Source organism: Armigeres subalbatus, unplaced genomic scaffold (genome assembly GCF_024139115.2).
Source record: "Armigeres subalbatus isolate Guangzhou_Male unplaced genomic scaffold, GZ_Asu_2 Contig1917, whole genome shotgun sequence".
Lineage (NCBI taxonomy): Eukaryota > Metazoa > Arthropoda > Insecta > Diptera > Culicidae > Armigeres > Armigeres subalbatus.
In genome coordinates, this window is record NW_026942747.1 from 140,698 (window position 1) to 164,039 (window position 23,342).

General features: G+C 40.2%; 1 protein-coding gene and 1 long non-coding RNA gene across 2 annotated transcripts in view; one reads left to right on the forward strand and one right to left on the reverse strand.

The window, feature by feature from the left end:
* The window catches only part of LOC134203527 (neurexin 1-like), a gene marked incomplete at its 3' end in the record, with an annotated part of 116,215 nt that overhangs the window by 33,211 nt on the left and 59,662 nt on the right, over positions 1-23,342 (forward strand). The window lies entirely within an intron of this gene.
* Positions 14,672-15,247, reverse strand: LOC134203528 (uncharacterized). Its single transcript, XR_009977628.1, has 4 exons — positions 15,197-15,247; positions 15,025-15,125; positions 14,872-14,957; positions 14,672-14,815 (listed from the first exon to the last, which is right to left on the reverse strand). It is a non-coding gene; the product is annotated as an uncharacterized LOC134203528 (long non-coding RNA).

Here is a 23,342-nt window from a genome sequence, read left to right on the forward strand (position 1 = left end):
GACACGTGGGATGCAAGGAGTTAACAATGAATATTGAAATCAAGCATTTGTTGGAATAAGGGAATGAGTCACACGAATGAGAAGCATTTTCGTCGATCATAATTCTTTTGGTAAAAAAGTGACGAACTGAATGTTATTTTGGACGTTCATACTTCAGAGCGATGAAGAACAATTAAAACAAGCATTTAGAACTCGCTAATGTTTCTAAATCAGCTATTTATCAGAGAAAAAAACTTTTGCTCCTATTTCAGCAAGAGCTAGGCATGTCAATTCTAAAGAATCTTTTCGATTTACGGGATCCATTTTGCTATAACTACGAACCAATTCTGACATCTGGTAAAGTACTTGGTGGGGAAAAACTACGTGTTCATAGCAGAACTTAAATATTCATTCGCATAAGGCAATCTGATTTTGGACTCAATTACTGAGAAAGCTCACTGTGCGCAAAATCATGATATCTAACCTTGCTTAGAGTGAGTATTCTAAAGTTATTACTATTCTACTACACTCATACCTATCCCATGTCTTGGCTTAGAGCGTCAGAGGGTTAACTCACTCAATGAATCACAACCTGTTCGTCAAAGTGACGGACTCTTTTCATTCTTCCCCGTTATGCCTTCGACAGCTAAATTATTATCGACATCATTTGATGGCTTTTTATTCGCCTCCGGGCTGTGAAACGCGCTCCTGTCGCAAGCGAAGCATTTCAAGGTCGGTTTCCATCACAACGTCAACACGTTTGTTGAAACTTGAAAGCAGCTAATCTTCCGAAATGGAAACTGAAAGGAATTTTTCACAAACAACTTTTGAGATGCAAACATTTCTGAAACGCTCCGAAGCCATGCGGTGGAACACAAAGCCCCATGCATTCCATTCTTTTTTTTTCTTTCTTGCCATCGACGATGTTTGTGTGGAAAATGCCATTCTCGGAAGTGCGCTCATTTTTCCTCCGGCAGGAGAATGTAGGTATGAAACAATTTACATTTTACATGTGCAAGCTTTTAATTTCCTGGCTCGTGTTCTTTGGGTTCTCTTATCCCGTTGAGACCGGTGCGCTGGGTTGAAGTACAAGCAAAGGTGGCAAACTCAAGGACGTCGCCGATTTAGTCGTCTTGCGATGATGTAATGCACAGATGCATAATAAGGTACGGCTTGTTCCAAGAATGCATGTTTTCGGAGAAGGGTGCCAGAGTGTGTACAATAGCGCAATGCGACGCGACAATAGAATTCGCCAGTTTATGACTAATAGAGGAACGGCATGAATTCTCGGCAGGTTGTTGTGTTTTGGCACATCTGCATCGTCAATTTATCAATCCGTCAATCGTCAAATAAACACAACTCTTTACGGTGGAGTTTTGGCAAAATAATATGTGGAACTTGATTTGTGCAATTGCACAACATGTGAAAGATTTACGAAAAATGAGTAGGACATCGGCAGTTGAATCTGCTTAAGATTCCTGGTACGTGGCGCATGTGTAAGCAACGATATTAAAAGCAACATCGAATGCAATATTATGCGCAATGAAACATGAATAAAATAAATTTTACGCTGTCGTTCTGTGAAAATCAAAGTGAGTAAACAGAATACTAATATTATTTGCTGCCTTTATCCCAAATTTCACATTTCAGCGATGTGTAGTTAGCAAGAACCAGCAATTCCTCCATACTGAAAAAAAAATTTACTTTAAATGTAGTGGCGACATCTCCTAAAAATAGCACGGCGTCCTATTGGAGGATAACTACTACCTTCCGTGAGGTTTGATTTCACGAAACCAGTACGCTAGACGAGTGCTTTTCCTACTAAGCTACGAAGGACCTCCGTCGTCCTTCGCAGCATAGAAGACTACTGATGAGACCAAATTTCCAACACCTGGCACCCGTCTAGCATACTGATTTCGTGGGATCAAACCCTACCGAAGGAAGTGGTTACCCTTCAATACATTTTTCGAACTAAATCTTTCACATGTTTTGCAATTGCAAAAATCGATTTTCAGACATAGTAACTAATTTCCACTCCGGGTGGCTAATTCCCTGGAATAACTTTGAATAATATCGCTATTATTGATTTTGGGTTTGGGTTGTAAAAAGGGCAATATAATTTGCAAATTATTCCTATTTTGTATAACAAGAAAATAAACATCATAAGGATACAATTACTATTTTTCTGAGGCGAACAAAACACAACATTTTGAAAGACAAGTAGGATTATGACATTTTTTGATATGTTTCGCCACCCTGAAGGTTGTATCGAAATCCTGGAGGATCCTCCGAAGGCAACAAATTTCAAGAGCCATCAAGAGCCTTGGAACTGCCTTCAGGGTGGACAATATCACTGTGGAAAATGAGAGGTACGAAGTGAGTAGTGAGACGTCTCTTTGCTCACTTCACGCTAGTCAGTGAGAGTGAGAAGTGTGAAAAGAGGTATCTCTCTTTTCACTTCTCAGTAATTATTTCTCTCCTTCACTTCTTACTTTTCAAAATTAAAAGTGAGAATTTAGAAATAAATAGTGAGAAATGAGACGCCTCGCTAATAACTTTTTATTTCTCCCTTCTCACTGGGAAAAGTGAATGATGCGAAGTGATAAGTGAAACGTTTACTATTCACTTCGCACTTTTTACTTTTCACAGTGAGGAATGACAAGTGATAAACTTTTAGTGCGTAGTGAGAAAAGTGACATCTCACTTCTCACTCCTATTTTCCATCACTTCATAATTTTCATAATTTTCTTAATAATTTCTTTTTTCTCACTGAGAACTTTTTCACAGTTAGAAAATTGAGTAGTGCGGATTGAGAAGTGAAACGTCTACTCACTTTTCACAGTGAGAAGTAAGAAATGATTAGTGTGAAGTGAGATGTTGGACGAGAAGTGAGAAAAGATGATTGAGATGTGAGAAGTAAGATGTCAAATTACCTATTTGGCCAAATGACTTTCAGTGAGATGGGTTTTTACCTAATGGTTTGTTCGGCCTAGTGGCATTCGACCAAATGGCTTCCGGCAGAATGGGTTTCGGCTGCAGAGCACATACTGTTCGTATGTCCTCGTTTTGACGTCGAAAGAAGAGCTATGCTAGACGTTTGCAGTCGGGACACAACCCCGGATACCCTTATCCAGAGGATGTGCCAAGCGGTGGAGAAGTGGAACGCAGTTTCGACTGCAACCACTCGGACAAAAGTTTTTAATGTCAGTAGGAAGAAAAAATTAACGACTTCCAGCATATCGTGATGTTATTTGCGACTTTTTGCAATAAAGGGAGTAATCACAAGTAGAAAAACTTCCAACAACATGGAAATTTAAAAAATAATTTTTGTTGTTTATCTGATCAGTCACAGTGTTCAGCAAAAACATGCTATTTTGCTTGTTTAACTACTTTGTAAAAAAGATGGAAAATGAGAAAAATCATTGAGAAGAGTTGAAATTAAAAATTGAATTGTTGAAAATGAGTTTAATAGGCCTTTTTACATAAAACGTTTCAAGTTTGTTATATATAGGAGATATATCAGTCCGACAAATAATTTGGATCATTCCTTTTTCGGACAGGTGTGGAAGGTTGTACGTCGGAAATTTGTGGTTGATTATTTGGATCAGTTTCTTGTGTCCGCCAAAGGGAAACTTTCCTTGTCTGCGAGATATGACGCTTCAATACTTGACTTTCTTCATAGTTTAGCGTTGAGCTGCCATTCCTGTCTTCGGTTATGGTGTACCTTCTCGGAGAAAACTGCGTTTCCCCCTTTCCTCGAGTGTTTCTCTCTTCTATTACCACATCACCTGGCTTAACTGGCTCCTCGTCTTTTATCCTCCCTATCCTTTGCTGCCAGCTTAGCGTCTCGATCCCTTTTGGACAATAAATCGCCATTGATTGAAACTTTCTCAAAATCAATTAGTGGTACATAGTCCTCGTTTGATCTTCCGGCCTAGCAAGATTTCTTCCGGAGATAGCTTCGTCACATTATGAATCGCAGCATTATGTGCATGGATCGCTGCTCGAAGTTCTTCAACGTAGTTAGTTTTGTTCGTTGTTGCATAGCTCTGTTTATCACCTTCACGTAGCTCTCAACAAGCCCGTTCTGCTGGGGAAACAGCGCACAATGGTTCGAGAGCAGCCAAAACCTCAAAAATCGAAATTCGTGTTTCCGTCGGAATTATATTTTTCTCATTTTATAGAATACTTACGTGATTCAAATTCAAAATTTGAAGTAGTTTTGTTGAGTTTTGACTTTGTTACATCATTTTGAATTCAACATGAATGCTGATTTTCGAATGAAAACGCTGTTTGTCAACGAGACATCAACTACATCGCTAGGTGACAGAACTCAACTTGAGTTAACTTTAAATACAAAATTAATTAAAATACTCACATTTTTCAGATTGAAGTTGTCCAAAAGTATAGGCGCCAATGAGTGCCCGCAATGATTCTATGCTCATTACAAAGCTATTAATCACTATTTTGTTTTGCGAAAAGTTGCGATAAGCTGCTTTTTTAACCGTTTAGTTCGAAATGTACATAGTATTTTTGGTCTATTTCTAACTAAAACCTTACAAATTCGCATTTTTTGTTCACAAGAACCTTAAAAATGCCTTTTTTTTATAATTTGATTGAAGTTGAAACGTTTGATATAATTATATAACATTTAAAACATGTGTAATGAAAGCGATAATTCAATGACGGAATCTTTTGTTTACTTTTATTTGAATATTTTTATTGCTGTAAATGAAATTATTGAGTAGTTTTCTTCCCAAACGGCTAGAAAATAAAACACACAAAATTTCTTACTTCCAAAACTTTCTCCTGACATTTGCGAATCTACGAATTTTAAAATTCTTTCAAATGAATTTTATTGTCTGGATTTTGTTCATGTCTAATAATCCAAATTACGTAATCATGCTGAAAACTTTTCTAAAGCAGAAAATGAAATGAAAATTCTTAGTATTTTTTAGCAAATTGGCATTGTTCAATACTTTGCCATTAAAGTGATTCTACATATCAAGAGATTCAAGTTTAAATGTTTGAGCTGTAACACACTCTTCTTGGCAGCAATAGAGAATGTTGGTTCTGAGATTTGAACTGAAAAGCTGAACTGTCTCATATTTGTGAAAATAGTTATTCTGCTAGTGCTCATAATTATAGAAAAGACAGATACCTTGAAATGAGCAAAAAAGAAAGCCTATTTCGAATCAAGAATATAAAGAATACAAATGTAAGTATACAGTGGCAATAAAAGTTGTTCAAAAGTTTGTCATTCAAATTAATTGATTCAATTTAAATACAACATTTTGTCAAAAATATTCCATAATTGAGGATGTTCCGAATAAATTTATTTGTTTTTTCTTAGCACAGTATAAAATTATTTGTTTTGTCTTGTCTTAGCACAGTATTCAGCAAATAAGACTTTTGATAAGAAAATTATTAATAGTTTTTTTGTGGAATGTCTTCACTTGGCATAAAACGAGTTAGTACCGCTTAGTACTATCCCATTTAATTCCACCACTTGAGTCAAGTAAGAGACACTGAAGACGGCCTTACTGTTAAAGTCGAAATACAGTTCTGTAAAGTAACAATCAAGTGGTGGAATTAAATGGAATAGTACTAACTAGTTTTGTAGCAAGTGAGATAGTCTTTGTTGTGAAACGATCTGTCTTCAGAAGGCGAATTTAGCAGTAAAATGAAAGTATTTACTTCCCCAGGGGTGCCAAAAACACGGCTGTATATTGCAAAGTAGAGCTCCAACACCTATCTTTAAGTCTGTATGTGATAAAGACCATCAACAAACCACAATACAAACATAAAACCTATTTTTAGGGACATTTTGAGGTTTTGGCCAACCTTTGTTCTGGAGCGAACCACTGTGCGCCGACGGCAACGGATCATGTGGACAAGAGAGATGAATCAGTACGTGATCCGTTGCTACTACGTTTGCACCAGGATGGAGACGGATATGTCCGGCAGACCGGCGATGCTGGAGATGTTCAACGAGAGGTTCCCTCGGTTTGCACCCCAGCTTGACCAGAACAAGTTGTACACACGCCAGAGAGCTATTATGTCACATAATATGCTGACTCCAGAAGACGTAGAGTACGTAGAGTCGCGATTCAATTGCACCTGCCGCTCCAGGACCAACAGTAGAATTACAACGACAGCAATTGAAGGACGAACTAGCTAATCATATGGGTACAGCAGTTACACAGTTCCGTGGGACAGACCCCATGTCCCGACACCGGATACCCAAGTTGCAGTACTCCTATCGGTTGACGAGTACAGTAAGCATTCTTAACCAGGATATTTTGCCACAGTACTTGGAAACCGTGGAAAACCTTGAGGAGCTGCAATTTATCGTATATTCGGCTGCATTGGCTGTTGTAAGAACGTTGGGATTGCTAATACGCCCACAAGGTGAGAGTGATGGACGCGCACGCCCCAAAGCACGAAAACCCGCGTGGATGCGACGTCTGGAGACCCGCATCGCCACACTGCGGTCAAAGGTTGGTTGATTAACACAGTACAAGCAGGGGAATCGATCAGCCAGGCTAGTTCGGAATGTTGCTGAAATTGTGAAACCCACAGAACTCCGTGATCTCACCGAGGTGAACATAACTGAGATCTTCGACACCCATGTACAGCGGTTGAGTGCTCTTGCTAAACGACTGCGACATTATGGAGAATGTTCGAAGAGGAAGGAGCTAAATCGAATGTTCAACATCAACGAAAGGGAGTTCTACAACCACATCCGAAACGACAAAGCCGACTTTGGCGAGGGCCTTCCGGAGATTGAAGAAGTCACGCAGTTTTGGTCCAATTTATGGGAGAACCTCGTCATACAAATGGCGATGGGGTGTGGATGGCAGAAGAAGAGCGATATTGTGGTGGAATTGGAGACATGACCGCTATCAACGTGACCGCCCAAGACATACGTGAGGCTACCCGGTATACCAGGAATTGGGCTGCACTAGGACCCGATTTTGTGCATAATTTCTGGTGTAAAAAAAACTCACAGCGGTCCACGGGCGGATGGCGGAATGCTTCAACACGGTACTAGATAACCCCGGGCAGCTACCGGAATTCATCACTAGGGGTGTCACTTATCTTCTGCCGAAGGATCGGAACACTTTGAACCCAGCCAAGTACAGACCAATAACGTGCCTTTCGGGTCTGTACAAAGTGCTGTCATCGGTAATAGCGAGGAGGGTGCAGAACCATTGCGACGTCAACATCCTGATGACCGAGGAACAAAAAGGTTGCCGACGTAACACACGAGGCTGCAAGGATCAGGTCATCATTGATGCAGTCGTTATTGGGCAGGCCACCCACAAGCAAAGAAACCTGAGCATGGCGTATATCGACTATAAAAAGGCATAAGACTCAGTACCTCACTCGTACCTTCTTAAGGTACTGCAGTTGTATAAAATAGACGGTAACGTCATCAGGCTAATGCAGCACGCTATGGGGATGTGGAGCACATCCATACACATTACCGACGGAGAAAAGGTGTTACGGTCCAGGACTCTCAGCATCAGGAGGGGCATATTCCAAGGCGATACCTTTAGTCCTCTATGGTTTTGCCTTGCCATGAACCCTCTTAGCAGAGCGCTCAACCAACACAACTATGGCTAGCATTTGAAGAGTGGGGAAAGGAGTACAAACATTACCCACACCTTCTTTATGGACGGCTTGAAGCTTTTTGCGGAATCTGTGGAAGCTGCACCAATTTCTGCGGCTTGTAACGGTATTCAGCAACGACATCCGGATGGAGTTTGGTATCGATAAATGTCGATCCATAAGGTGGCTCAAATTAGTATGGGAACAACTTTTTTCAATTTTTTTGATGGGCCGCCCTCTTATTCGGTTCTATTTGATGACCTGATGCTCTGAACAAAATTTCAGCCAAATCGGTCAAAGTTTGGGCGGTGCTGAACTCGTTGAAAGTATATATGCAAAAATGTATGCAGAAACATCCAAAAACAGTGATCTGCAGTTGGACGGCACAATTTACGATCAAGAATCATGATGCTCATTCAGTTCTTGTAGAATTAAATACAGAATGTTTTGTTGAAAACCGCGAGAAGATTGGAGTTTATTAGGCAAAGATATTAGCATTTTACTGGAGCGTTGTAGGGGTGAATTTATTTCTTTTCAAAAGTAAAAGAAACGAAATTTGCTCAAACTCCTTTTCAGAGAAATGCTAATAACTTAGCCGGACAAACTCTAATCTTCTCGCGGTTTTCTGCATAACATTCTGTATTAAATTCTTTAAGAACTGATTTTTTTTTTTAACTATTTTTATTTGCTAATTATCTAATACATGCATTTATCTCTTAGACTAGGTGTTCCGTGTTTTCTTAACACTATCATCCTTATTTGCTATGTTACGCTTTTAGTTATTATTAATACATTTTATTTGCCTCTGGCAGTTAGGATATTTCCTCTGGTTGAATTAAACCATGTAGGAATTACAATGTTTTCTACTTAAACTAAACTTAACCTAATTTATACTAAGGGTACAAGGAGTTAATCGTTGCAATAGAAGATTGCAACGATTTTTGTCTAAAATTGGAAATTATTTTGTTGGACATTTGTTGCAATGTCTCAATATTAGAAATTCTATGAAGTTCATTGGTACTATACCACGGAGGCAACTTCAGAATCATTCTCAAAATTTTATTTTGAATCCTCTGAAGTGCCTTCTTTCTGGTATTGCAGCAACTAGTCCATATTGGCACAGCATACAACATGGCTGGTCTAAAAGTTTGTTCTTAAGACAAAGTTTTGATTTTCTGTTTATAAGTGGATATAGGCACTTAACATATTTGTTACATTTGGCTTGAAGGCCTTCAATGTGATTTTTAAAAGTTAATTTTTGATCTAGCAGAAGTCTTAAATATTTAGCTTCGCTAGACCAATTAATTGGAACCCCATTCATAGTGACAATATGTCTGCTAGAAGGTTTCAAATAAGAAGCATAATAAGCCGAGAATGTGGGAAAATTATAAGCTGAGTTTTGGAAGCATTCGGGGAAATTTTCCATTTTTGCAAGTAAGTGGAGAAAATATCCAAACTTTTTTGCAATCTACTACAAATGACACGAAGGCTACGCCCTTTGGCTGAGAGACCTGTGTCATCTGCAAACAAAGATTTTTGACACCCTGGTGGTAAATCAGGTAAGTCAGAAGTAAAAATGTTATACAGTATGGGCCCCAGTATGCTGCCTTGGGGGACACCAGCCCTTACAGGTAATCTATCAGATTTAGAATTCTGATAGTTTACCTGCAGTGAGCGATCTGATAAATAATTTTGGATCAGTTTAATAATGTACAGAGGAAAATTAAAATTCATCAATTTTACAATCAAACCTTCATGCCAAACACTGTCAAATGCTTTCTCTATATCAAGAAGAGCAACTCCAGTCGAATATCCTTCAGATTTCACCTGTCATAAGACGAGTTTAAACAATCCCATTGAATTCCACCACTTAATTGTATCCTGACAGATACGTATTTCGACCTCAACAGTAAGGCCGTCTTCAGTGTCTCGTACTTGACTCGACTTTACGAGTACGAGACACTGAAGACGGCCTTACTGTTGAGGTCGAAATACGTATCTGTCAGGATACAATTAAGTGGTGGAATTCAATGGGATTGTTTAAACTCGTCTTATGACAGGTGAAAACATTCCACTAAAAAGCTCAAAATAATTTTCTTATCAAAATGGTCCTTCAGATTTGTTGAGCCGAATTAAGTTCGTAACTCTTAATATCTGATGAGTGGTTGAATGCCCATGGCGAAAACCAAATTCCTCATCAGCAAAAATAGAATTGTCATTAATATGAACCATCATTCTATTTAAAATAATCTTTTCAAACAGTTTGCTTATTGAAGAAAGCAAACTGATTGGGCGGGGCTTTCATATTTTTAAATTTTTTAGTAATAGATCTCACTTCATCCAAATTAGTTCCCGACGAAGGGTCAAAAACATTCTCTTGATTGAGAATGTCTTCGAAGCTCCGTGTAACCTGATCCTCAATTGGACTAGTGAGACCTAGACTAAAATTATGAGCACTCTCAAACTGCTGAGCAAGTTTTTGAGCCTTTTCGCCATTTGTTAATAAAAATTTATTTCCCTCTTTAAGCGCTGGAATTGGCTTTTGAGGTTTTATAAGAATTTTCGTTAATTTCCAAAAGGGTTTCGAACTGGGATCCAACTTCGAGACATTATTCTCAAAGTTGGTATTTCTTAGAATAGCGAAACGTTTTTTAATTTCATTTTGCAAATCTCGCCAAATAACTTTCAAAGCGGGATCGCGAGTTCTTTGGTATTGCCTTCGCCTCACATTTTTAAGACGGATCAGAAGCTGAAGATCGTCGTCAATAATAATGGAGTTGAATTTAATTTCACATTTAGGAATTGCAATGCCTCTGGCTTCGACAATTAAATTTGTCAAAGATACGAGAGCATTATCAATATCACTTTTGGTATCGAGAGGAATATCAACATCAAAATTCCTATCGATATACGTTTTATATAAATCCCAATCAGCTCTATGATAATTAAAAGTAGAGCTGATTGGATTATAAATGGCTTCTTGTGAGATTTCAAATGTCACAGGAAGGTGATCAGAGTCAAAGTCAGCATGAGTTACCAATTGGCCACACAGCTGACTTGAATCCGTTAAGACTAAATCAATTGTAGAAGGATTTCGACTGGAAGAAAAACAAGTTGGTCCATTGGGATATTGAATAGTATAATATCCCGAAGAACAATCTTCAAATAAAATTTTGCCGTTGGAATTGCTTTGAGCATTATTCCATGAACGATGTTTGGCATTGAAGTCACCAATTACGAAGAATTTTGATTTGTTGCGAGTCAGAATTTGAAGATCAGCTTTCAACAAATTCTTTTGCTGCCCATTGCATTGAAAAGGCAAATAGGCTGCAATGAAGGAAAATTGTCCAAAATTTGTTTCAACAGAAACTCCCAAGGTTTCAAAAACTTTGGTTTCAAACGAAGAAAATAATTTATGTTTGATACGTCTATTAATGACGATGGCGACCCCACCACAGGCGCTGTCAAGACGATCATTTCTGTAGATAAAATAGTTTGGATCTCTTTTAATGGAGAGTCCTGGTTTTAAATACGTTTCAGTTATAATGGCAATATGCACATTATGAACTGAAAGGAAGTTTAATAATTCATCTTCCTTACCCTTTAGAGAGCGGGCATTCCAATTTAGAACTTTCACACAATTATTTGGATCCATTGAAACGGAGTCCGATAACAATTTTTTGTGTGTACTTTATACCAACCTGAACAGCTTCAGGAATGGTATTTGCTTTGAACATTGCATCAATCATGTGATGCAATTGTTCAGTTAAGAAATCAAAATCGGAAGCAGTCATGCTACCTGAATCGGCAACATGACCGTTATTTTCCGTTGGGACATGGGTATAAACCTCATTTTGAGAAGAGAAATTTTGTCTACCAGCAGCGATGTTTGCATACGTAGGTAGGTACATTCGAAAAATTGGAATTTACTGAAGTGCTTGCTACCCGTTGAAGAGCAGCAAAATTTGTTCGTTGATTGTGGTGGATATGAATTGCTCAACCGGTAACTGGTTTCGGATTTTGAGCGTTTGAAAAATTTCTACCCGTCGAATCTGGGATCCGATTGGAATTTCCCGTCATCAATTTTGCACGGGAATTCAAAACTTTTTTGCGTGAAGGGCATTCCCAGAAATTGGATTTATGATTGCCCCCACAATTTGCACATTTAAATTTATTGGAATATTCTCTCACAGGACATGCGTCCTTAGCGTGAGAGGTTCCACCACAAATCATGCATTTAGCATCCATGTGACAATGTTTGGTTCCGTGACCCCACTTTTGGCACTTACGGCACTGAGTGGGGTTTTGGAAATTTCCCCCAGGCCTGCGGAAATGTTCCCATGCAACACGGACATGGGACATAATACAGGCCTTTTCCAAACTTTGCATATTATTTAGTTCACTTTTGTTAAAATGAACTAAATAAAATTCTTGAGAAATGCCCTTTTGGGAAGTACCAGAGTGGGATTTCTTTTTCATCTTAATTACTTGGACTGGTGAAAATCCAAGTAATTGAGAAATTTCAATTTTAATCTCATCCAGTGATTTGTCATCACTGGGGAGACCTTTCAAGACGACTTTGAACAATCGCTCAGTTTTGTCGTCGTATGTGAAGAATTTATGGCAGTTAAATACTGAAGAAGACGTTTGCGATCGTCAAAGGATCCCGGCAAAACGCGGCAATCACCCTTCCTAGCAATCTGAAATGAAACCTTGATCCCCTGAAGGTTACTCAAGATTTCATTCCGAAAGCCAGAAAACTCGGCAACAGATACCACAATTGGCGGAATCCGTTGTTTCTTCGCATGAATCGAATCACCTGGGCTAGAGATAGATTCGATTTTCTCAAATTCGTCGTTAATCAAATCGAACTGATTGCTCAGTTCGATAGGAGGTGAAATAATGTCAACATTAGAGTTAGAAGGAATATCTGAAGTCTCCAGCTTCCTTCTATTTTTTTCGCGCTTGGGCAGGACGGTCTTGAAACCTTGTTTCTTTGAAGGAAGTGGAGAATTCAGAGACTCCCCCTTCCTCTTGTTTTTATTAGTGCTCATTGCTGAGCGTGGAGACGTGACCTTCTAAGAGGTTTTTTCCCAGAATGGTGTCCCTGCAGGATTACCACCGCTTGCCGGAATTTTACTTCCGCAAACGGGTCCAACGTAAAACGAAGGCACGGGTCCTTGCAAAGATCGTAACGGGATCAGTGGGTACAAATAGCGCTAAGAAGCACCGTTGAAATTAAAATAGCTTCGGGTAGTATTAAAAACTTCCTTCCGCAAAGAGAGAAAGAACCGCACAGCACGAAAGCACGATGCGGTCTGATTTAAGATCTGAATGAGTATCATAGTTCTTCATCGTAAGTTGTGCCGTCCATTTATTCACTGTTTTTGGATGTTTCTACATACATTTTTGCATATAAACTTCCAACGAGTTTAGTACCGCCCAAACGTTGACCGATTTGGCTGAAATTTTGTTCAGAGCATCAGGTCATCAAATATAACCGAATAAGAGGGCGGCCCATCAAAAAAATTGAAAAAAAGTTTTTCCCATACTAATTTGAGCCACCCTAATCCATACCCTAGCAGTACACATGTTCCACTTAGGTTACTGCAACTCGTATGTGACCAGATTTAGTCACAAACAAGTTGCTGCAACCGATTGAGCCTGATTTGTGCTGCTCGGGTACATCTACACCGAGGTCACCTGGTGGATGCCGACAGTTTCCGCGTCAACGAACAGAAGGAGATTCGAAACATGGTTGAAGGCGAAACGTACAAGTTCCTAGGTTTCCTGCAACTGAAAGGAATTCGCCATACGACGATCAAGAAAGAGCTGCAGGAAAAGTTCTTGCATCGTGTCAACGGTATTTTGAAGAGCCTCTTGTCGGCCGGCAACAAGGTGAAAGCGATAAACACGTTTGCTGTGCCCTTGTTGACATACAGTTTCGGGGTGGTGAAGTGGACTAAGACTGACTTGGAGGCGTTAGAACGAGCTGTACGAGTGACGTTCACTAAGCATCGCATGCGCCATCCGAAATCGTCCATTGAGAGAGTCACCCTGCCACGTACAGTAGGAGGAAGAGGCATCACCGATATACAAACACTATGTGTTTCCCAGATCCAGCAGTTGCGAAGATACTTCGTGGAAAGCTGAACTGGGTTCTTCGTCTGGTTTTGAACGCGCTTTGTTTACATCGGTGTGTCCCGGTAAATTACACAGTATTATAGCATAATTCGTATTCTTCGATTGCCCGTATCGACGCAGAACACTTACGTGAATTTGTATATTCTGGAGTTCATTCAAGTTATCGAAGTGATTGGTGCGATTTGCCACTTAAAAATAGTGAACACTGACTGATACCAACAATGGCTTCCATTTGTTTTGCCTGCAGCAACGATCTCGTTGTGGAAGATGAAATTGTATGTGGTGGTTTTTGTAAGTTAACATTTCATATCGGTTGCGTACATCTGTGTGCAGAAACCCGTACTCTCATCCAGACAAACTCACAACTTTTCTGGATGTGTTTGTCCTGTACGAAAATGATGCAAAATGCAAACTTTCGTCAGGCAATTGCATCGACCAATGAGGCTATGCTACACCTCGAGGTGCAGCAGAACAAAGTGTTAGTAGAACTGCGAACCGAAATCAAACAAAACACAGCGAAAATCAATTCTATACTTAGCCTGACACCCCGCACTCCAAAACGTGTAGGAGAATTCAGTTTCTCTTCACAGCTTGCAAAAAGGAATAGAATTGATGGTAGCAATTCCGAAAAACCGCAAACTATACGAAAAGAGCAGATAGGGAGCAAAGAGGATGATCAAAGCTTCGTCGTACCCTTGGCTCGACGCGAGCAAAAATGTTGGTTGTATCTCTCACAATTTGACCCCAGTGCTAATACAGATGACATTTCACAATTGGTAAAGCGAAATTTGGAAACTGAGTCGGAGGTACAAGCGGTTAAGCTCATTCCTAAGGGTCGAAAACTTGAGGAATTGTCCTTCGTTTCCTTCAAGGTCGGTGTACAAATGAATTTAAGAGAAAAGGCACTGCTGGCCACGTCGTGGCAAAAGGGTATATATTTCCGAGAGTTCGAATTTGCTCGTTCCACACGCCCTGAGGTCTTTCGTTTCGAGCCCTAGTCTCAATTTGCACGCACCCGTCATCGTTTCTCCGCCAACGTTCTCAAATTCTCCCACCTCCTCTACGTCCGTTTCTTTTCCTGGAATGAATAAAGCAAATCAGACTCGCTCCTATGAAGAGTTGCGTATCTATTACCAAAACATGAACAGCATCCGCGGTGCTAATCGATTGCAGTCAGTGTTCTTGTCGTCCCTCGAACATGACTATGATATTTATGTTTTCTGTGAAACCAATTTGGATCTCTTAATTACGAATCAAATGATATTTCATGAATCATACGTTACATACCGTTGCGATCGTACATTGTCCAATGCCGATAAATCCTCTGGCGGCGGTGTTCTTATTGCCGTGAAAGCCTCGCTCGCTAGCTCCATCGTCAAAGAATCAATCTGCAATGAAGAAGCCACAGTGAAAATATCAATTGGAAATATTGATTTATTTTTGTGCTGTATTTACTTACCTCCCGACGCAAGTCTGGCACGGTATAGATCGTATACCGAGAGCGTTCGCAGCATGGTTGAAGTAGCGAGTCCTGAAAGCAAATTCATCGTTGTTGGCGATTTCAATTTGAAAAACACTACTTGGTACCGTGAAAATGAAAATGATCTTCATCTCTTACCTCTACAAGTTCGCACACCGGAGGAATCCATCACTGTTGACGAAATGTCTTCCAGTGGTTTGCTGCAAGTGTGTGGAATACCGAATCAAAACAATCGCTTTCTCGATCTTATTTTCACTAACGACGAGGAGTGCGTTCAAACTGAGCTGTGTGAACCTTTAGTTCAAAATGAAACGCACCACAATGCGATGATGCTCACCGTTAACTACAACAAGCTCATTTACGACGAGGACTCAACAATCGATCAGCCAACACGCACGCGACTGGACTTGCAGCGGTGTGATCACACTGCTGTCATGCAAGAGCTATTAGCCGTAGAATGGAGTGACATTTTCATTGAGAATGATTGCTTCGACTCACAAATAATGAAACCTATGATCGATTCCATGGTAAGCTTCCTGTGCTGCTTCGAGATGTTTGATTTATTAGGTAGTGATTTTCATCATGTGAGGAATACCAGTAAATGTGATGTACCATTCAAAAAAAGCTGACTGCTCTGAACAAGCAACTGAGCTGTTCGCTGATTTTTTCAATGCTGTTTATTCAGAATGTAATCAGATTGAGGCACACGAAATCAACACATGTAATGAAAGGTTCCCGGAGTTTTCTTTAACTCTTGCCGAAGTGCGTCAAAAAATAGAACAGTTGGACATCTCCAAAAGCACCGGTCCTGACGGTATTTCGAACTTTTCGGTCAAGAAGTATGTTGATGCATTTGCAGTACCTTTAAGTAGTCTGTTCAACCTGTCTTTACGTTGCGGCAACTTCCCAATACTGTGGAAAATATCGCATATTGTACCAGTCCATAAAAAGGGTTCCAAGCAAGCAGTGGAGAATTATCGAGGTATAGCTATTTTATCGGCAATACCAAAATGTTAGAAAGCCTTGTATACGATCGACTCCTATGCGTGGATTGAACCCAAGTTTTCAGTACAGCAGCATGGTTTCTTGAAAAAACGATCTACAACGACCAATTTGGCAGAATTTGTGTCGAGGACAACGCAATGGATGATGGACGGTCTGCAAGTGGATGCAATTTATACGGATATGTCAAAAGCATTCGATGTAATTAACACTAACGCCATATTGTCTGTCTTGGGAAAGCATGGCATTGAAGGATCAGTACTTTGTTGGCTGCGAACATATTTGGAAAACCGGATTCAGTACGTTAAGGTTAATAAATCGAGATCTAAGCCGTTCCGAGTAAATTCTGGTGTACCGCAAGGCAGCCATTTGGGCCCTTTACTCTTCATCGTCATTATGAATGAATTGCCGAGTTTCCTGGAAGGCGCATATATTCTTATCTACGCTGACGATGTTAAAATTTTCTTCCCAATACGTCGTTTCGAGGACTGCTGGAATCTTCAACGAAATCTTGATCGCTTCTCAAATTTCTGTGCGAAGTTTGGCCTAAAGTTAATGTATCAAAATGTTGTGTAGTATCGTTCTCCAGAAAGATTAACACAATTAATTTTGATTACCGGGTGAATACAATGCTGATAAATCGGACAACGTGTACAAATGACTTAGGGATTGAATTGGACCGTGGATTAACTTTTGTTAATCACACAGAAAAAGTGATTGCGAAGGCAAACGCAATGTTTGGAATGATCAAACGTCTTGGACATGATTTTGATGATCCCTATACTATAATCGCCCTCTACGTCGGACTGGTCCGTTCAAGTATAGAGAATCGAAAGCATACAGAAAAAATTTGTGCGCTTCGCGCTTCGAAATCTGGGCTGGAGAGATGCTTTACCCAACTACAACTCGCTATGTATGCTGGTTGGGCTCGATACATTAGAAACCCGGAGAAAGGTAGCTGACGCGCTCTTTTTAAAGGATATTATTGACGGAAAATATGTGTCTCCTTACTTGTTAGGACAAGTTACTTTTTACGAGGGAAGAGTAGGTTTAAGATATTCTCGACAATTTCAAATTCCCAACAGATTTCAGAACTATGCTAGAAATGAACCGATGTATCGTATGATGTCTCTGTATAATGCAAACTGTGAACGTTTAAATGTAATAATGTCTAGAGAACAAATCAAACATGTACTAAGTCATAGTTTTTAGTTGAATGACCAATGAATGTATGTATTTTTAGAATAAGATAATGGGCATGCTGCCTACCATCAAATAAATCAAATCAAATCAAATCAAATCAAAGCCAGAACCGCCACGAAATCTATCGCGCTGTGTGTGAAGCTGACCACGGATTCAGTGCCCTGCATCTGGCGCAGGAGGACTATCAGCTGAATTGCGACATCAAATCTGTCGACGAGATGATCGCATCGTGGAAGCAGAAGGAGTTACATGGGACGCACCCCCATCAACTGGAGCTGGAATATATCGACAAAGCGGCGTCGAATACGTGGCTGGTGCGGGGTGAACTCTTCTCGGAAACAGAAGGATTCATGGTAGCCATCCAGGACCGGGTAATTGCGACGAAGAACTATCGGCACTATATATTGCACGAAAACGTGGAGGACCGCTGCAGGAAGTGCAATTCAGTAGGAGAGACGATCGAACAAATCGTGTCCGGGTGTTCAGCCTTAGCTGATTCAGCTGATTCGTCATAACGAAGTAGCCAAGATTGTGCACCAACAGCTTGCTTTAAAGCACAACTTGGTTAACCAGTTTGTCGCCTACTACAAATATGTGCCTGGCCCGGTTCTGGAAAATAGTTTCGTGAAGCTGTACTGGGATCGCGAGATCATAACAGTTGATATTGTGGTCTACGACAAAAGGATGAAGCGGGTAACCCTCATCGACATTGCTGTACCGCTAGACCATAATGTCCAAACAACATTCTCCACCAAGTTAACGAAGTACCACGACTTGGCGGAGGAATTGAAGCAGATGTGGCACCTGGAGGACGTGCGTATAATTCCGGTTGTTATCTCAGCTACCGGAATCGTCCCGAAATCTCTTCTGAGATCCTTAGGAGAGCTGGAACTAACTCATAACCTCCATAGCATCCAAAAGACAGTGGTTCTTGGAACTTGCAGCATCGTAAGAAGATTCCTGAACCACCATAACTAATACATCCGGTGCAAACGTGTATTATTGGATTTTAAGTCAACCGGCGAATGAGATCCACAGAGCCTAATACCCTTTGGCATTCAGATTGCCCGGGGTAGGTGAGGAAGTGCCAAAACTCTATAATAATAGAAATAGAGAGGTAGAGTAGAAATAGACGGCAGGAAAGATGAATTCAAAATGCGCGATCAAGTACGTGCGTCACTCAAAGGGAATTCAAAAAGCGGATCGCATTAGGCGCTTCATAGAGAGAATCATTTTTTAAATCAATTTGTTGGTTGAGCTTGGAGTAATAAAACGTTTGAAAATTACGGTGTGGAGTTTTGTGTACTGCAAAGAAAAGAAATGGTTGATCACTACACCTGGGTTACTTCTGATGGACCTCACGACATTTCCATGGAGCTGACGGCGGGCAGTTCCACTCCGGCGTTTACTTTGAAGCTTCCTAACCGTTGACAAAGTTTCCTTGTGTGTTTATAGCACGCACCATATGGTGTTTCTAGGAAAATTTAATACTTAATTAACCAGCTTGTGTGCGGCCCAGGATGGATTTGCCATGCTTTAGTCAAAAAGCTGAAGGGCATGCCTATCAAACTAAAACACTATCAAAGGTGAAATAAAATGCTGTCAAAAAATGGAGCACAACCGACCGCGCGCAAGACTTGCTTTGGTCTTGGATTTTATTTAGCACGGTCATTGGTTGTGAAAAACGGAAAAAATTTCACCAAAGTAGGTACACTCGGTTTCGCTGCTCTGCAAAGCTGAATTTTTGCTTCTCTTTTTGAGCATAAAGTTTGAATTTCACAGAATGCACCTTGCAGAAGGCATATAAGTTGTTGGATTTCATTTGCTACCTACATTTGTTGTTAAAAACGGAAAAAAATTACAAAAGTACGTATTTCCATGAAAATTTGGTTTCTTTGTTCTGCAAAGCTGAATTTCGGTTTCTCGCTTTGAGAATAAAGTTCTAGTTTTATAGAATGAACCTTGTTGGATACATATGAGATGTTGGATTTTATTTTGCACGTAGATCTGTAGCGAAAAACGAAAATAAATTCAGAAAAGTTCGTATTTTCATATAAATTTGGTATTTCTGCTCTGCAAAGCTAAATTTTTGCTTCTAACTTTGAAAATAGATTATAAAGTTCATAAAATGCACCTTGCAGAAGGCATATAGTTTGGATTTTATTCAGCACCGTCATTTGTATGTTTGAAAAACAATTGTGAATAAGTGATTCTTGATTATTCCTACAGTCGCTCGGTAATTGCCAAACAAAACTCTTAGGGTAACCGTACGCTTAGTGGAGGTAGCACCAATAATAAAGGCAGTGGAGATTTATAATAATTATGCCCTTTACGATGGTTTCAGTCGGGATGCATCGTGCTTTCAATATCCTGTTGAAAGAAACTCAACCTAAGATTTCGCTTGAAAACTATTGAAAATAATGATTTTCCTTAATAAAATTAACTCCATTTAACCTATAGTGGTGCCAGGGCCGGATTTAGCCGGAAGGGGGCCACGGACCCCCCAGCCCCCCCCCCATAAATCCATGAGTGGTGCAAGTGTACCAGTCTCATAAGGAACCAAAATTATTTTTTACTGCCACTAAAGGAACAGTGTATCCATTAGTGATTATTATTATTTGCTTGGTAGGGTTGGCACTCCAGTCACCATAGATGGTACGCAGCACTTCCTTTCGAAAACTTCCAGTCCTCCACGAGCATCGTCCAGGTCTCGTGTCCGTAGAGGACTACCGGTCTAATAAGGGTTAAAAATTAGTGATGCAAGCAATATTTGGTAATTGTTGGTGTTAAATGACATCAATCTCATTTTTGTTAGCAAATTTACTTATTTATCTATTGGCTAAAATATTAGAGCTGTAATATTTGCATAATTATTAATGTTTGAAAAATATTTTCCTTTGTAGATCTACTAATGCCTCACTATTGGTATTGTAACCCCAATTCAGATTTTTGTTCTGACGTCTTCTTGATGATCGTGCATTTTCACGTATGACTTGAACTTCAAAAATGTGTTTGGATGTTCAAAAGTGGTACCGCGAGCAATATTGGAGAAATAAGTCTCTGCATTATTGAAAATTTAGAGTATTTAGACAATAGAAGTGATTGAAAACAATCAATCTCGTAACGCCAATATGCCGTCTGTATTTTGCATTACCGCAGAATAATTCTAATGGTACTACGTGGCATCACCTTACACCCAATATGACATAAATCATCTGTAATCGGGTGGGTGCCATAATCCCCTGAGCCATCTGTTCATACAAAAGGTCTTTAATGGTTCCCCTTCCACCGCAGCTCGTATCATTATCGAATAAAGCCAATTTCCGCTTCGATCTTTAATGTTCATGGTTCCGTTTGTTACCACCATCACCACCCTTAAGAACCATCCCCATACATAGGATTCTGGATTCGGTATGCGTTTCATTGCCGGGTGGTGCTGCTGCGTGCTTGGAATGGTGCTAAACTTTTGCGATCCCTATCAGAGGGGCCATCGTTAATTCATTACATCGCATCGTTTCTATCGCACGAATGGAAAGCTGGACAGGCTTGCCAAGAACGAGCTCTCTCGCGTTGCTGAATGCTGTAGAAGAATTATACACTCATTCCACCAGCCCAAGATGGCAGATAGATTTTTTTTCCTGAAAATTCGTCCTTCAATCCATGCTGATTCGCTGCCTATGCGAACGTTCCTTAGCTTTCTTATCTTTCGCGATGCGCCTATCATGTAATGGTTGTGCAAAATGTCAAACAACGAAGAAAGCAATAGGCACGCCTTTGTTTGTGATACTTTAAATAAATGAAATTAGAAATTTTGGTCGATTGCGAATTCTCAACAATTTGAAACAAAGTTCGGAAACATGATCTGTTAATTATTCTTCAGTTCATTTAGTTGAGAAAATTTAGAACACATCTTCGAATTCAATCGATACCATAGCGTAAACCTCCTACCATAGCATCCGAAGAATACCCATTATGCGGAGGATAATCATAATTCTGGTAATTTTCAGAGCAATAATCACCCTTCTCGCTGAGGCTGCTAACTGTCCGACCAACAACCGTCCCACACGTGCCAATGCGAGTCGCTCCATGTTTAGCGAAACGAAGCGACACGCGCGCGCACTTACGCATACAATGTGGTGTGGGGTTCCGTCCGGAACTAACTGAGAACTAACAACAGTTGGCAAATGTCGCCTCCGGAAGTTTGCTCGGTCGGATTACTTTCACTGAATCGGCACCATTTGTGGATTTGTTTGTGTGCTGAAAATGTGTGAGTTAATCAAATTGGTTTAATAGATTTATTAAATTGCACCATTTGTTTCCAAAAAAACGCTGACTAGCGGTAATGATGCTTTCCCGTGAAAACTCCCGCCGAATTTCTCATAGGAAGCCAGAAGAAAGTTAATACAATATTAGAAGAAAATTTATTATAATATAACTTCCAGTAGAATTGTACAAAAAAAATAAGTCGAAGTCTTAACTTAACTTAACATTGTAATTAAATCTAAATAAACATCAAAAAAAACTTTGACATGAAACTTCAAAAAAAATCTTCGTATGTAAAATCAACACAACTTTCCTTGAAAGATTTATCCTTGGAGCTTTGAAAAAAACTTCTCCATGAAAATTGGTCAATTTTCTTCTGCAAACGATGGTGTTGATCAATTTATGTAACCGACACTCGGCATGGGTCAAAATTCAAATTTCTAATTTGTTTATAACTTAATCCAATTTTCAAAGCAAAAAGATCAAACGGAGGAAATGTCATCTCTTCCAGTCATTGCGCCTTCGTCGCTAAGCAAACCTATCAATTTGAATCCATCCCATTTGCTTCTCATCCGATCCAAATCCAATCAACGAAGGTCCGAATCGTGTTGGCGGTTTTATTTCTGCCGTGCTTGTGGCTCACTTTATGGATCAATTAATAAAAGCAGGATAATAGAAGGTCCCCACCTACTCATCGGCAAAGCAAACGAATAAAGTAAAGCCAATCCGAAACAGAGACATTACTTCCACTCAAGCGAAAACGGATTCCGTCGCTGCGGGCATTGTAGATCAGAGCGACGACACGAGACGGTCTTATCATGTCGGTTTGACCTTCAAAGCGTGTCATGTCAAAAGTGGAGAACTAGCTTCGGGCAACCCACCTGGAACATCAGAAACCGAATCAAACACCGGCTCGTAAATTACCTTCAAAGACGGAACGCCCCGTCTGAAATTTGAGGTAAATCGGCTATTCTTTCAAAATTGGCTGGGAATAAGGCAACACCGGCAAGCAGGTGAACTCCAAGTCGAAGCAAACGTTCCGTCATACTGCCCTGTCCTAGATCTGTCTGTAAGTGGCAATCGCCTTCGGTGGAAGTGAGTTCGCCCCCTAAAGTCCCGCTGTACCAACTGCTCTCGACTTGTGTGGGTGCGAATCAGCACGCCAAAGTGTCCAATAGGTGCAGGAGGCACCGCGGCAACAACGGGGAAAAAGAGCAGCAATCCAATTCAGATTGCTAACCATTTTCGCCGCCTCTGACTCTCCGCCCCCGCCACGATAAATAGAAGCTTACATCCAACCACCCACCCGAGCGAAGAATTCCTAACTAGGACTTGTTTGTCGGAGGGTGGGTGGTTGGGCAGCCGTTTACCGTCCCTTTGACTGTGGGCGACATTGAGCAAGTTCAACCAGGCGGTGGAATCGTTCGGTCTCTCACGTACTGCAGCTTCTTTTGTTTTACATTTTCGGGAAATTTTCTTTTCGGGGAGAAGGTTGTGCTATTGAACTTTGGTGTTAAAAATGGAATTTGAAGGAAGGAGTATTAGATGAAAACCCATATTGATTCACTTAGCGTTGATGTACATTAGGACACATAAAACGCGACGCGAGAATGGACACAATACTTTTAGACCAACATTTGAAAAGACCGTAACAGCC